The sequence below is a fragment of the Hyaena hyaena genome, unplaced genomic scaffold (genome assembly GCF_003009895.1).
Source record: "Hyaena hyaena isolate Hyena2069 unplaced genomic scaffold, ASM300989v1 scaffold_1, whole genome shotgun sequence".
Taxonomy (NCBI): Eukaryota; Metazoa; Chordata; class Mammalia; order Carnivora; family Hyaenidae; genus Hyaena; species Hyaena hyaena.
This window is the reverse complement of record NW_024080633.1, coordinates 4,451,535-4,466,109: the sequence shown is the minus strand read 5'-3', so window position 1 is coordinate 4,466,109 and position 14,575 is coordinate 4,451,535. Positions and strand designations below refer to the sequence as shown.

Sequence of the window (14,575 nt, the reverse complement as noted above, 5' to 3'; positions counted from 1 at the left end):
GTCCAAGGGAAGACGCTGCATGTTTGAGTTGATACTAGATTGATTCTTCCTTTTTCTAGGAATCTGCTTTCACCTCCATTTCCTTAACTGTAAAATGGGGGTGTAATGATATCAAAATCTCCAAGATCCCCAAGTACTGGGGACAGCAAAAGCACCTGGCCCCAAACAGCTACCAGTCAGTTATTACCCCTTCTTCCCCAATCGCTCAGAAGGCAGTTCCCTTTGACCCACATTTTCCATTAAGCCCGTAACTTGCCAGTTTATTCTCCCATCTGGTCTAAACATGTGTATCCATCTCGGGTTATTATTCTTAGGTTCTGAATGCTGTGTCCTCATGGGGATTAGTTGAGAATTTCTGGCATAAACTATGGGCTCAGGAAAAAATGCATCCCAGGCAGCAACTCTGGTGCAAGAAAAAAAAAAAAAAGGCTCAGAAGACCCTGTTGGGATCCCAGCCCTGCGATTAAGAACTGTAACTGTGGTGGGGCGCCTGGGTGGCTCAGTCGGTTAAGCGTCCGACTTGGGCTCAGGTCATGATCTCATGGTTCGTGGGTTTGAGCCCCGCATCGGGCTCTGTACTGACAGCTCAGAGCCTGGAGCCTGCTTTGGAATCTCTCTCTCTCTCTCTGCTCCTCTCCTGCTCATAGTCACTCTCTCAAAATAATAAACATTAAAAAAGTTAAAAAAAAAAACCAAACTATTGTCACATGTCCCCTCTGAACCTCACTTTACTCTTTGAAACAGGATGGCAATACTTACGTCTCAGGGTTTGTGGGAGGACGACATTGAAATTATAGAGAGGGAAACATGACTGTGCCTCCTTTTTTGTCATTTTGTATACCCAGCAAAGCAATGGCTGCTACCCACCCAGTGTGTTCTCGGCGTCAAGTGCTTTCCCAAGCACTCTTCGTGCACCAGCTTGCCCTGACTTTATATAATCCTAGGAGGTGGGTATTCTTAACCTTGTTATAGAGATGCAAAAAGTCAGGAAAGAACCAGCTTTGCCTTAGGCCACACAGAGACAATTAGGAAGCCGACCTGGCAAGCCTAACTCCAAAGTATACACTCGGTGACCATTCCACACACGACGGATGTTTGCTAGATTCTTGCTGAATGAAGCAATGGGTGGATGTGTCCATTGCTGGCAGACTTGAGAGGGCCAGTCTTGATCGATATCATTGCCTTGTTCTTCTAATAGTGAGGAAGCTAAGCCCAGCTTTCTTTACTCACACTCTGTACCCTTGGGGCAATTACATGGCGAGGTCAGGATTTTTTGATAACGGGGATAATAAACTGATCCTAACAACGGACAATCTGTATCAGTTTTCTTTTCTTTTCTTTTGGTATTAGTTTTCTAGGGCTGCCCTAACAAAGTACTGCTAGATGGCCTGAAGAACACACGCTTGTTTTCTTACAGTTCTGGAGGCTGGAAGTCCAGGATCCAGCTGTCACCAGTGCTGGTTTCTTGAGGCCTCTCTGCCTGGTGTGTCGACGGCCGTCTTTTCTCATCGTGTCCTCACATGGTTGTCTGTCTGGACATGCACATCCTTGGTTGTATGTTCAAAATTCCTCGTAGAAGGAGACACGTCAGGGAAGAGCAGGGCCATTTTAATATCACCGTGCCTAATAGGCTCTACCTGCAAACATTTACAGTCTGAGGGGCTGAGGCTTCAACATATGAATCTTGAGGTGGGGGAGGGGCAGACAAAATTCAGCCCATAATAATATCACAGAGGTTCAAGGAGTTAAAAGAAAATGCTTTGGCTGGAAGTACAGTGTCTTCAGAAACCCCAAAGATGTGCATTTATCTCAAACATCAAGTCATCTAGGGGTCCTGGGTGGCCGGGAAGTTCACTTGGACCCTCTCACCAGGCACCCTGTGCCAGTCTCAGAAGGTTTGCTTGCCATCCATGCACTTGCTCGGTTTTGCTTATGAACAGCTGCCTTCACGCCAGGAATCACGCCCTCCCAAAATAATGGGCCAAAACAGAGACACAAGATGTGGACAAGGAGGCATTTCCTTCTCATAGCTCTCTTCCTTTATGCTAAGGAAAACCTTTCCCAGAATCCCCCAAGCATATTTTTCTCTTAGTATCATTGGCTCAGTGGTGTCACATGACCACCCATAGACCAATTCCTGGCAAGGAGGAGCAGGTGTACCCTGATGTTCTTAAATCCCTCAGGAGTCTCCCGGGCAGCACGTTGCTACCAGATTCACACCAGGATTCCATCAGCAAAGGAACAAGGAGGAAACGGCTTGGGATGGATAAACTGCAGTGTTGGCTACAGGCAGTACAACGTTCATCCATTCTCACATTCATTTTTTCACACAGCACATATTTACTAAGCACCTACTGTGTGCTGGAAACACAGCAGCAACTGAAGCAGGAAAATAATTCTGTGCCTTCTTTGAACTTCCGCTGACTAGTTGCCATGTTTCGGCATTACAGGGGTGATTAATGAGGCTCAGTCTCTGCCTTCTTCGCTCCCATGATGTTCTTTTTTGTTGGGAAATGGAGTCTTTGTATATAATATACGAAAGGACATATATTTCTCAAAGGGGTAAGGGGTCCTGCGTGTTTCATGGGACGGCCTCCAAGTTGAACCTCCATCCTTCCTTTTTGTAAACAGAGATAACAAGCAGCAGCTGCTCTTTCTCAAGGAGCTCTGGTGGTGCTCTGGACCCATGGAGGCCCTGCTTTCTAGGCCTTTGCTGATAAGGGGAGAGCAGGGCAAGAGGCCTGTCGCCCGTGGGGCTGTGTCCACCAGCCTCTCATTAACACCATTCACTGGATGCCTGACATGTGTCAAGTACGATGCTAGGTGTCTTGTCAGGTTTGTGACTTAATTCCCACGCAGTCCTGCAAGGGAGCCATTAGCAGCCTCAGAGATGTGACAGAACTTGATTCATGCACTAGGCAGTGCAAGTCCCTTCCTATGACACAGGAGCACTTCCCACTTTGTGAAGTTGCTGACTGAGGAACAGAAGTAGATATGAGAGCCAAAGTGGGGGTCCCACAGACCATTTTTAGAATACATTTGCTGCCTTCAAATGGACTGAAAACTGGCCAGTGCGTGAGAGCAAGGGAGTGGAGCGTGGACGAGAGCAGCTCATCTTATGCGAGAGTTTGGTCATCTCCTGCTGCATCACAAACCACTCCAAAGCTCAGTGGTGCCAGACCACCATCACAGTCATGATCTCTCTGGGCTCAGTCCTGTGGGGGGATTGGGCTCTGCTGGGGAGTTTTTCTGCTTCCACCGCTTGGGGCTCCTTAGGTGGTTGCAAGCCTGCTGGCGGTTAACTGACGTGCTGGGGGGGGGGGGTGCGTCTGGGCCTCTCTCGCTCTCCGCATGGTCTCAGGGTCTGTCCTCGACCCTCTCCATGTGATCACTCCGGCAGGTAGCTGGACTTCTCCCATGGCAGCAAAAGCTTCCACAAAGGATTTCTAGAGAGAGGCACCTGGGTGGCTTAGTCAGTTGAGTGCCTCACTTCAGCTCAGGTCATGATCTCATGGTTTGTGAGTTCAAGCCCTGCATCAGGCTCACTTCTGTCAGCCTGTAAGCACAGAGCCTGCTTCAGATCCTCTATCCCCTCTTCCAGCCCCTCCCTGACATGTGCTCTTGCCAAAATAAATAACAAAATATATTTTAAGTGTTTCGGGGTGCCTGGGTGGCTCAGTTCGTTAAGCATCCGACTTCGGCTCAGGTCAGGATCTTGCAGTTCCTGAGTTCAAGCCCCATGTCAGTCTCTGTGCCGACAGCTCAGAGCCCGGAGCTTCGGATTTTGTATCTCTCTCTCTCTCTCAAAAATAAACAAACAGTAAAAAAATTTAAATGAGAGTTCCAAGAGAAAGGAAGCAGAAGCTTCCAGTCTCCTATAAGGGTGAGCCCACGACTGGCATAGGCTCACTTCACTGACTGCTACTGGGGAGCACAAGTCCCAGAGCCCACCAAGACGCAGCGGGGAAGGACGGGTGAGGGTGTGAATGTGGTGTCTGGATGGCGTGGTCCCTTTTTGGGCCATCTTTGGCCCTGACATCCCCAACAGACCCGTTTGTATTGGAGCTGCAGCTCTGCTTACCAGTGGAGTGTCTGAGCCACTTGCTTAAATCTCAGACCCTTAGGGGCGCCTGGGTGGCTTAGTCGGTTGACTTTCGCTTAGGTCATGATCTCGCGGTTCGTGGGTTCGAGCCCCGCGTCGGGCTCTGTGCTGACTGCCAGCTCAGAGCCTGGGGCCTGTTTCAGTCTGTGACTCCCTCTCTCTTTGACCCTCCCCTGCTCACGCTGTGTCTCTCTCTCTCTCTCTCCTAGAAATAAATAAAAACATTAAAAAAAATTAAAAAAAAAAAATCTCAGACCCTTAGTTCCCTGATCTTGAAATAGGAATTCTAATACCAGTCCCATCAGGTGGCTGCAAAAGTTTAAACTATAAAGACTCCGATCACATCTGTCGTGGTGTTCAGAATAGTTCCTTGCCTTTCTTTCCCTGGGAAAGAGAGAAAAATTGGAAAGGTCAGCCAATCTGATAATCAGAAATATTAATTGCTTTGGCCGGTTACGATGCACACATCTCTGGCCTGTCACTGGAAGGGGAATAGACGTCCGTGACCTAGTCTAGGATCTTCAGTGTGTTCTAGTCTGGCTGCAAAGACACGTACACAGTAACAGCTAGGTGCCCCCTCGGCTGCTCTAGGAGAGGCACAGATAGGAAGTATCATGGGATTCCAAGGAAGGAAAGTTTGCTCAGGCTGGGGAAGGCTGGAAAAGGTGGCTTCCTGGAGGAGGGGTGCCCAGTGGAGCCCCTGAGAGTGGGATGTGTTTGGATAGGCAATGAGAAGGACCACTGTGAAAGATGGCATGGAGCTGGACTATTCTAGTGGGGGGATAGTGAGGAGGACAGGCTGGCTCTGCCAGGGACCTAATGATCTTTATAGGTGCCACTTACTGAGAGCTCCCGACATGCCAGATGTTCTTCTGAGCCTTTGGGACTGGGGAACACATGTCCTCTTCACAATACCCCTGAGCACGGGTATTCAGCCCATTTTACAGATGTCAAAAGTGACATACGGAGGAGTTAAGCAACTCGCCAGTGCCCTGGAGCTCTGAGGCCGTACTTGGAATCACGGTTTGTCTCCACTACCGCCCAGATGGGAGTAGAAAGTGGTTCAGGGATTGGATCGTGCGAGGATGTAAGAATTTGGGCTTCATACTCTAGACAGTGATCTCTCAGTCAAGAGACCATGTCCAGTGAAGGCATTAATGTGAGCGCTTAGCTGTGCCGCCCAGTACAGTAGCCACAGGCAGCATGGAGCTATATGAATCTAAACATCAATTAATTACAATGAAATTAAATTCCTCCCTCATCCTAACCACATTTTGAAGGCTCCACAGACACACGTGGCTAGTGGCTACCATATTGGTAAGTGCAGACAGAACATCTCCCACCAGCAGGGAAAGTTCTACTGACAGTGCTGAGCTAGCAGGAGGATTGCTAAGATGGCATATGTATATGACCGAGGTGACAGGGGCAGCTATGGCTGCATGACAGGGTAACAATGTAAATCGGCCCATGTATGTGCTCATTCACTCATTCATTCACCTGTTTCTCAAATATGGAATGGCACCCACCCAGCGGGAGCAGTGGCACGTCCCAGGTGACACAGGAAGACCCTCCAGGGCCAAGGGGCGTGGTGAAGAGAGGCGCTGTCCACGCCTCATGAAAACGGCGACGCTGAGCCAGAAGCGTGAGGATGGCTGGGAGCTGGCCAAGTAGAGGAGCGGGGAAGAGTGGTCCCAGAAAGGGTGCAGCCCCAGAGGGACCACACAGCATGGCCACCCCATACAGCTCTAGATCATGGGCAGGGGGGTGGCTGTGGTAGAGAGAAGCAGGAGAGGTGAGCCGGGGCCAGAGGAAAAGGGCAAGCGGGAGAGGGAGAGGGGGACGAGGCAAATGTTCACAGGCTTGGGGCCTGGAGCTGGGGTTGCTTAGAGGGACACAGGACGAAGCAGAGAGCCAGAGGAGGGCCCTAGGGGCTCCACGGAGGTGCTGTCTGGCAGGGCTCGTCCCCAAGTCAGGTCAGGTATCTCCTGGGCTTCCTCCCAAGTCATACACGTTGGCACAAGTTGGCCACGTTACATCCAGCAGCGATGCAGAGCCTGTAGGAGAGGATTTGCTTCCGGAGGGTGCGGGACTTGGTACAGATGCACAGACGGTCTGCCCTTTGGAGGGTCTGAGGTGCTCAGCGGGCAAGCAGGAAGGCTTCATCTCCCCGCTTCCACAGGGAGGAGAGGCATTCACTGATGTGCGCCCCCTCACCTGTATTTTGCACAAGCTCTACCTTCTAATTCTGGCACAGACCTGGCAGGTACTGTTATAATCTCCCCAACCCTCTTTTTTTTTTTAATCAAGGAAACAACCAAAGCTCAGTGAGGTTGTGTCCCAGGGCCACAGGTCACACAGCACGTGGCAGAGGTGGGAGATCTGAATGTGGGGTCCTCTTCCTGTATAATTTAGGGAAGGAGCAAGGAAGAGGAGGCTACCTTTCCTGAGGCCGCTTTCTCCACGGAATGTGTTGCATCCATAAAGCAGTCATGAGGTGAAGAAGCAAAACCTGAATTAGGAAAGAAAAGTTTTTGTGCTATAAAAGAATGAAAAACCAATCGACAACCTTATTTTCCAATTCTGTATCTCCTATTACAAAGTTACTGTCTAAAGTGAGTTAATATTTCCCCTTTGGAGGTAATGTCATCAAATCTACATTACACTGCAGCTTTCCAATTAAGTTGGCTTCTTTTTTTTTTTTAACTTTTTTGTAATGTTTTATTTATTTCTGAGAGAGAGAGAGAGAGACAGTGTGAACAGGGGAGGGTCAGAGAGAGAGGGAGTCACAGACTGAAACAGGCTCCAGGCTTTGAGCTGGCTGTCAGCACAGAGCCCGATGCGGGGCTCGAACCCAAGAACCATGAGATCATGACCTGAGCCAAAGTCCGATGCTTAACTAACTGAGCCACCCAGGTGCCCCATCCAATTAAGTTGGCTTCTAAATGGTGCCTTTAATTAGCCAGGGTGAAAAACCGAGTAGATAAAGCGGAAATCTCCGATAGCGAGTTTCCAGGGGACAAAGTCCCAGGACCAGTGGCAGCCACCTTCCCAAGGGAGAAGGGTCAGTGGTGAGCTCCACGGCCCATCCAGAAAGCAGGATGTAGGAAGTGGAGGGAGAGCCGTGCTAGGGTTCTTGGAGGGCACACTTCACCACTGAAACCGAAGACCACAAATCACCCCATTAACATTTAGGAGGATTCATTAATTCCACAAAGTTCTACTAGAGGCAGAGACTAGCCTCATGTTTGGTATTAGAGACAGAGAGATGGGAAGTTGTAACTCCTGGACTCCATGAACTCCCAGCTTAATGAGGAAGAGAGGAAAGCAAATAATAATTATTATAATAATATGCCACGCTTGGGAGGTAGAAGGGACAGAGTGAAATGCAGAGGGCACTACTGGGAGAAAGGGGTGTGCCTTCTAACGCCAGAGTGGGAACACTTTAATTTTCTACCGTGATGTGCTCAGAGCCCGGTCAGTGAAGCTTCACAAAAATTCAATTTAAATGACAACTACCAGGTTATAGTCTAGACTGTGGTTTCTGCTTCCTAAGTAATCTTTCAGATTGTTCCTCTTTCCTCCAGCCACCCCCCTCCCAACCCCAGCTACCATCCTCACTATTGCTCACCTCTTGGGAGTAGCCTCCTCATGGCCTCCCTGCCTCCAGTCCTATCCACAATCTACCCTCCCTGCTGCCACCAGGTGACCTGGCTGAAATGCAAGCCTGATCATGTCACTCTTCTGTTTCAAATCCAGAGTTTAGCACAATGTCTGGCACGTAGTAGGTGCTCAACAGATATTTATTGAATGAAAGAATGAATGAATGAATGACACACGGCCTCACTGTGCTACATCATCATTGTATTGATTTGCTAGGGCTTTCATGACAAAAATACCACAACCTAGGTAGCTTACACAGTTCTGGATGTCAGAAGTCCAAAATCAAAGTGTCCACAGAGCCAGGTGCCTTCTGAAGTCTCTCCGGAAAATCCTTCCTAGCTACTTCTAACTTCCGGTGGTTACCAGCACACCTTGATATTCCCTGGCCCTAGTCTCTGCCTCTTGTCACATGGACTTCTCTCTGTGTGTCCGTTTGTCTCTGTGTTCAGATTTCCTTCTTATAAAGGACACCAGTCACTGGGTCTGGACCCTCCTTCCCCCAGCATGCCTTCATCTTGATTACATCCACAAAGGCCTTATTTCCATCAAGAAGGCACATCCTCAAGCACCAAAGGTTAGGACTTCAACATGTCTTTTTGGAAGATACAAGTCAACCCACAACAGCCATTAAGCAAAAACAATTTAAAAGTAGAAACTGAAGCCCAGAATAGCTCAGTCGGTAGAGCATCAGACTTTTACTCTGAGGGTCCAGGGTTCAAGTACCTGTTTGTGCATTTGTGGCTTTGGGATGCCTGGATGGCTCAGTTGGTGAGGCATCCAACTCTTGGTTTCGGCTCAGATCATGATCTCACAGTTCATGCGTTCTAGCCCTATGTCCAGCTCTGTGCTGACAGCGTGGATCCTGCTTGGGATTCTTTCTTACCCCCGTCCCAAGCTTATGCTTGCATTCTCTCAAAAAATAAAACAAAACAAAACTTAAAAAATAAAAATAGAAATTTAAAAGGCTATCAACAGACTAATTTTATAGCCAGATTCTTCTCATAATTTCTCTCTTATTCTCTCTCAAGGCTAAACACTCCTAAACAGTGCTAACATGGAAGCAGATTAAACTCCTAGGAGGACATGGAAGATATGGCATTTAACTCCTGGAGACCGTGAGCCAGCTTCAGAGAAGAGGTTCATAGTTGAGCTATTCTTGAAAAAAGGATACAGGTGTTCAGGCAAGGGTATTAGAAGAGGCACTTTTGTAAAGAAACAGCACACGCATGACTGGTGTGACAGCTGGGGCAGACCCGAGAGGGGCGGATGATGCTGGGGGGCGTAGTTTATGCTGGTTCTGGGGCACTGACGAGAAATAAGGATTTGCTTTTATAGGGCCCCTCCCTGAGACACCCCTTCTACCGGCTCTCCCCACCCCTACCTCCACCCCATCCCCTTCTTCCTGGCTAATCTGTCAAGATCTAGTTCACCAGCCACCTTGTAGAAGCAAACAGCTTAACATTCGAGAACAACATGGAGGACTACCTCCATGTAGACTACATACACGCCTAAAAAAACAAGAGAATACCACCCGCCATCTCAACGACTGAGGCCATTATTAACTGCTCAGAGATGGTCCCCAAGTACAGAACTGAAATTGTCAGGAAAGTAGGCAAGGCAGTGTTCAGCTGTGTGAGCATTTTTCTCAGGATTTGATCTGGCAGTCGGAGTCCTCAAGCGAGATCAGCAGCATGAAGAACCAAGATAATCCATCTGGTTTAAATAGACACTGAACCCATAAGCAAGAATCATGAAGATGTTTGCGCCCTATGGGTCCAGGCCTCCCAGTCTTGGGGATAGACCTGTCTAAGGTTGGGGTCTCCCAGATTGGGGTCTCCCAGAAGCACAAGCCAAGACGAGGATTGAAGTGCCAGTGATTTATTTGGGAGGCGAATCCAGGAAATGCCAGCAAGGGCACGGGGAAGTGAAACAGGGAGGGAAGACATTGACAGTGCATTTATCTAGGCTGTTACCACCATAGGCTCAGTCTGGCTGCTGGGCTGCTGGGCCGTGGGATGGTGTAAGTGTCCTTTAGAGTTATCTTGAGGAATCTGGGTGATGGACCCCCCCCAACCCTGGCCAATCAAGGGTGAGAGTTTCTCCCTAGAGGCATGAACTGCCAGGCACTTCCATCCTGCCCCTCATGTGCAGGGAAAGGCAAGGAGTTATTACAGGTGCTTGCATTTAAAAGCCTTACATGGTAAATGTGAGTGGTTAAGATGGGCCTGTGATAATGCCTGCTGCAACCTTCAGGAGGTTAAGTCAGCTCAGGCTAAATGTCAAGTGCAAGATGATGTTCGTAGCAGTGTTGACTGAATTGCAAAACTGAACACATAACCAAGAGCTGACAAAAACCACACAAACTAGTACTGTGGGAATGGTTTAGCAAATATCTATTCAGGGAAAGGAAGCACAGCCTTCACCATGCCAATTCCAAAGCCCTTTAGCAGCATGGAAAAGGCCTAGGATCTAAAACTAAGTGGGAAATGTAATACGAACTAATTACACTCATGCTATGGTGGTGTCTGGGTAAACATCTATCTCCATGGCAAGAAGCATTTCAAGGAACCACAAAGAAATGAAAATGCATTGGGGTGAGGGAACCATAAGAATTCTTTTGCTAGGTTGTCTTTTTAATGTTTATTTTTGAGAAAGAGAGCATGAGTGGGGGAGGGGCAGAAAGAGACTGAGACACAGAATCTGAAACAGGCTCCAGGCTCTGAGCTGTCAGCACAGAGCCTGACGAGGGACTTGAACCCACGAACTGTGAGATCATGACCTGAGCCAAAGTCAGACACTTAACCAACTGAACCACCCAGGCGCCCCACTGGGTTGTCGTTTTAGTTGAGTGGAGGGCAAAGATTCAATTCAATTTATGACCAATGAAAACACCAATTCATATAAAGCGATGTGCTCCCCCCTCCCCTGCCCCCAATTCCTGCATGCCCTCCCAAATAAATTGCTTGCTCTTGAATTCTTGGCTTGGTGAGCTTCTGGGGAAACCCAAACTAAAACAGAAAGACTCCCAGGACTGGGATGACAGAGCCACAGGGTGTGAACATCTCTATGGTTCTCAAGACCTCAAGGACTTGGACTCAAGGCCTCATTTAAACCAAATTTGCTCTCTCTTTTCATTTGCTGGCCCCCAAAATCAGTTTAGAGGCTCAGGCAACTGAATCAGATCACTGGAAACAGGCTCTCATGGGTCCAGCCATGTCCTGCTTTCTTTCTTCACATACACAGATGTTTAAAGCACATGGGAGCTGATATCACCAAGATGAATTCTGTGCCCAGGAGTCTGCAATTTGTCAGAACATAAAGAACTCAAAAGTGGAATTCAGCCTGCACATTTGCATTCATTATCAAAAGTCCCAAGCACGTTCCGTGAGGGACATAAATTAAGCCCTTTACCCAGGAGATACCTTATCGCTACATGAGGCCTTCCAGAGAGTTTTCTAATAGAAGCCATTAGAAGCTTGGCCCCTAGAGATAAGAGACCAATGTTCACTGTGTTCCTGCCGGTGACTCAGCAATGACTCGAGACCTGCCCTGGGCTCCGTCTGGCAGGGCTACTCCAGAGGGCTTGGAAGGGCTTCTGGGAAAGGGATGGGGGCCATGGGTCAGTCCCAGTGTTGGTTTGGAAACTGGCCTCTGTACACAGGGAGAGACGGAAGAAAAAGCAGATCCCTGCAGATTGGTGGGTGGCAGTTAAGAGAACTTAACACTCAAGCCTGTCTTGGGTGCTACGAGACAAGAAGCTCTCTGTACTTGCTGCCAAGTCTCAAAAGTTTATATAGAGGTTTTAACTGCATCCAGTCCTGCATACTGTCCAGATGATTTCAACACCACTTCACTATCTCAAGGCTGTGTCCTTGGGACAGCTTCTGGGAGCAGGGAAGGCAAACAGAATGCACATTCTAAGGACGGGGCAGGGATGAGATGCTTCCAATTGCCTGGGTCCCGTTCATGGGTCAACTAGAAGTCATAGCCTCTCAACCTACCCCAGCACGCAAGTTCATGGGAGATGGGGCCAGGCTGGCAAATGTTCATTGAGTCCTACTGTGTGCCAGTCATGGGATGAACAGAGATTAAGAGATATTATCCCTTTCCTGCAAGAAACTCATAGAATAAAACAAGCTAAATGTCCATCAACAGGTGAATGGATAAGCAAATTGTGGTGTATCCATACACGGGGCATTATTTAGCTATAAAAAGGAATGAAGTACTAGTAACACACACTCCAATGTGGATGACCCTTGAAAACATGCTGAGTGAAAGAAGCTCCTGAGTGAAAGAAGCTAGACACAAAAGGTCACATATTATACAATTCCATTTATAGGAAATGTCCAGAATCTGTAAATCCATAGAGACAGAAAATAGTGCTTGCCAAGGACTGGGAGAGAAGGGAATGGAGAGGAAAAAAAAGATGAATTCTGTCACAACAGGTGAATAATTTAAAGCCAGACATTAGGCACCCATGTTCTCTAAAGGCTCTGGCCACCCTGCTGCAAGAAACTATTTGCCTAATGCCTACTTTGAAGGTCTAGAGTTCTACCACATTGCAAAGGCCCCTCTCCATCCTTGAATCACTAACTTCTTATGCAAACCCATCCCCCAGCATTGTGCTTCATTGTAATAATATAAACCATACCCTGGCGTCTCCTCTGTCCCAACCCAAATGGCCCATACAGGTATTTTCCTAAAGTGAAAGAGCTCCCAAGAAGAACTCTGGTGTTAGCAGTTAAAACAATTTTTCCCACCAATGAGGCAACTTAGTAATTTTGTCAAACACTGTTAATTTTGAAAGTTATCACGAACAACAAACATTCCTCAGCAAACAAGGAGCTAAGGTGAGGAACATATTAGTTCTGGAAAACTTTTAATTCAGCAGTTATTCTACAAACTTTTATTGAGTACCCAAAAAGGGGGGAAGGGATGAGGTTGTGGAATAGAGTAATGGTCTGTGCTACAAGATGGATGAGCCTTGAAGACACTGGGCCAACAGAGCCAGTCACAAAGACCATGTGTTATGTGATTCTGCTTATATGAAGCGTCCAGAGTAGGCAAATCCACAGAGCCAGGAAGGAGATTAGTGGTTGTCAGGAGCTGGCAGGAGGGAGGGTTGGGAGTGAATGCCAGCCGGGCAAAGGGTTTCCTTTCGGGGTCATGAAAATGTTCTAAAATGGATCATGGTGAAGGTTGCACAACTTCATGGATGTACTACAAACCACTGACCTGCACATTTTAAATGGGTAGATTGTATGGTATATCACCCATGTCTTAAGTTTTTATCGACAAAAAAGAAAAAGGAAACTCAGAGGAGAGAGGCATATTATGTGAGGCAAGTTCTACAAAATCCGCAGAGGAACTGACGTTTGAGTGGGGTATCAAAAGTAGACTGGGCGGGACCGTGAGAAAAGGGTTCCTGGCAGAGCGAAGAGCACAGACACACGGAGGCACGAAGGAAGGTACTAGAAGGCAACTAGGATAGTTAGAAAGAGCTGTGTGTGACTTTGACCTAATGGAGGAATGATGGGCCCGTGAGATTTAAAAATATGTATATATATTGAGAGAGAGAGCGCGCAAGCCCGACACAGGGCTCAATCCCACCACCTTGGGATCATGATCTGAGCCAAAATCAAGAGTCGGATGCTCAACCGACTGAGCCACCAGGCACCCCACCATGAGCTTTTTTTAAAAAAAGAATTTATTATTTTTGAACAGCTAAGATATTTATCACATGGTACAAGATAGGAAAGTTTCCAAAATATGGCCGATGAAACCAAAGTCTTGCTCCTTCCTCTGCCTCCTACTCACCTAGGTCCCCCGACCCCTGACCCAAGCAATCACTACTGCCAGTCTCTTGTAAGTCCTTTATGAGATATATTCTACACATACAAATAAATCTTCATAGATATTTTTGTGTAAATAGGATTGGATCATTGGGGCGCCTGGATGGCTCAGTCCACGAAGCACCTGACTCTTGATTTTAGCTCAGGTCATGATCTCATGGTTGGTGGGATCGAGCCCCACTTCGGGTTCTGTGCTGACATCACAGAGCCTGCTTAGGATTCTCTCTGTCCTCTCTCTCGGCTCCTCCCCCTACTCACATGGATGTGTGCTCTATCTCTCAAAATAATAAATAAATTTAAAATTTTTTTAAAAAAATAGGATTGGGCCATCAACACTATCTCATAATTTGCTTTTAATATTAGCAAAAATCTTAGATATTCTTCCAAATTTGTATATAAAGAATTTGATCATTTTTGTGTGTGGGTATGTACCACATTTTGTTGACCACTTTCTTACCAATGGACACTTTAAGTTGTTTCCAAATTTTCCTTCTTACAAAATTCTGCAATAAATAACATTATATGTATGACATTTTGTGCATCTATGAATTTATTTGTAGGTAGAATTCCTAGAAGCTGAACTGCTACATTACAGGGATTGTGCTTTTAAAATTTTGAGAGATATTGGGGTGCCTGGCTGGCTCAATCAGTATACTGATCATTTGAATCCTGATTTCAGGGTTGTAAGTTCAAGCCCCACATTCGCTATAGAGATTACTTTTAAAAAATCTTAAAAATAATAAACAAAATTTTGATAGATACGGTCAGACTGCCCACAATGGAGGTTATAACAGTTTATACTCCCATCAGCAATGAGTGAGTCTGTTTCCCCACATTTGGAGGGTGTCTTTGGAAATATGGTCAGGGGCCAATTCATACAAAGCCTTGTATACAAAGCTGAGAAGCTTGAACTTGATGCACAGACCATGGACATCCACTAGAGGGTTTAAGGCAGTGGGTG

The 14,575-nt window shown here is 47.2% G+C and overlaps 1 non-coding gene across 1 annotated transcript; it reads left to right on the top strand.

Moving 5' to 3' along the window:
• The first annotated feature begins 8,422 nt into the window (after positions 1-8,422).
• On the top strand, positions 8,423-8,496 carry TRNAK-UUU. Its single transcript has one exon. It is a non-coding gene; the product is annotated as a tRNA-Lys (tRNA).
• Positions 8,497-14,575: the final 6,079 nt, after the last annotated feature.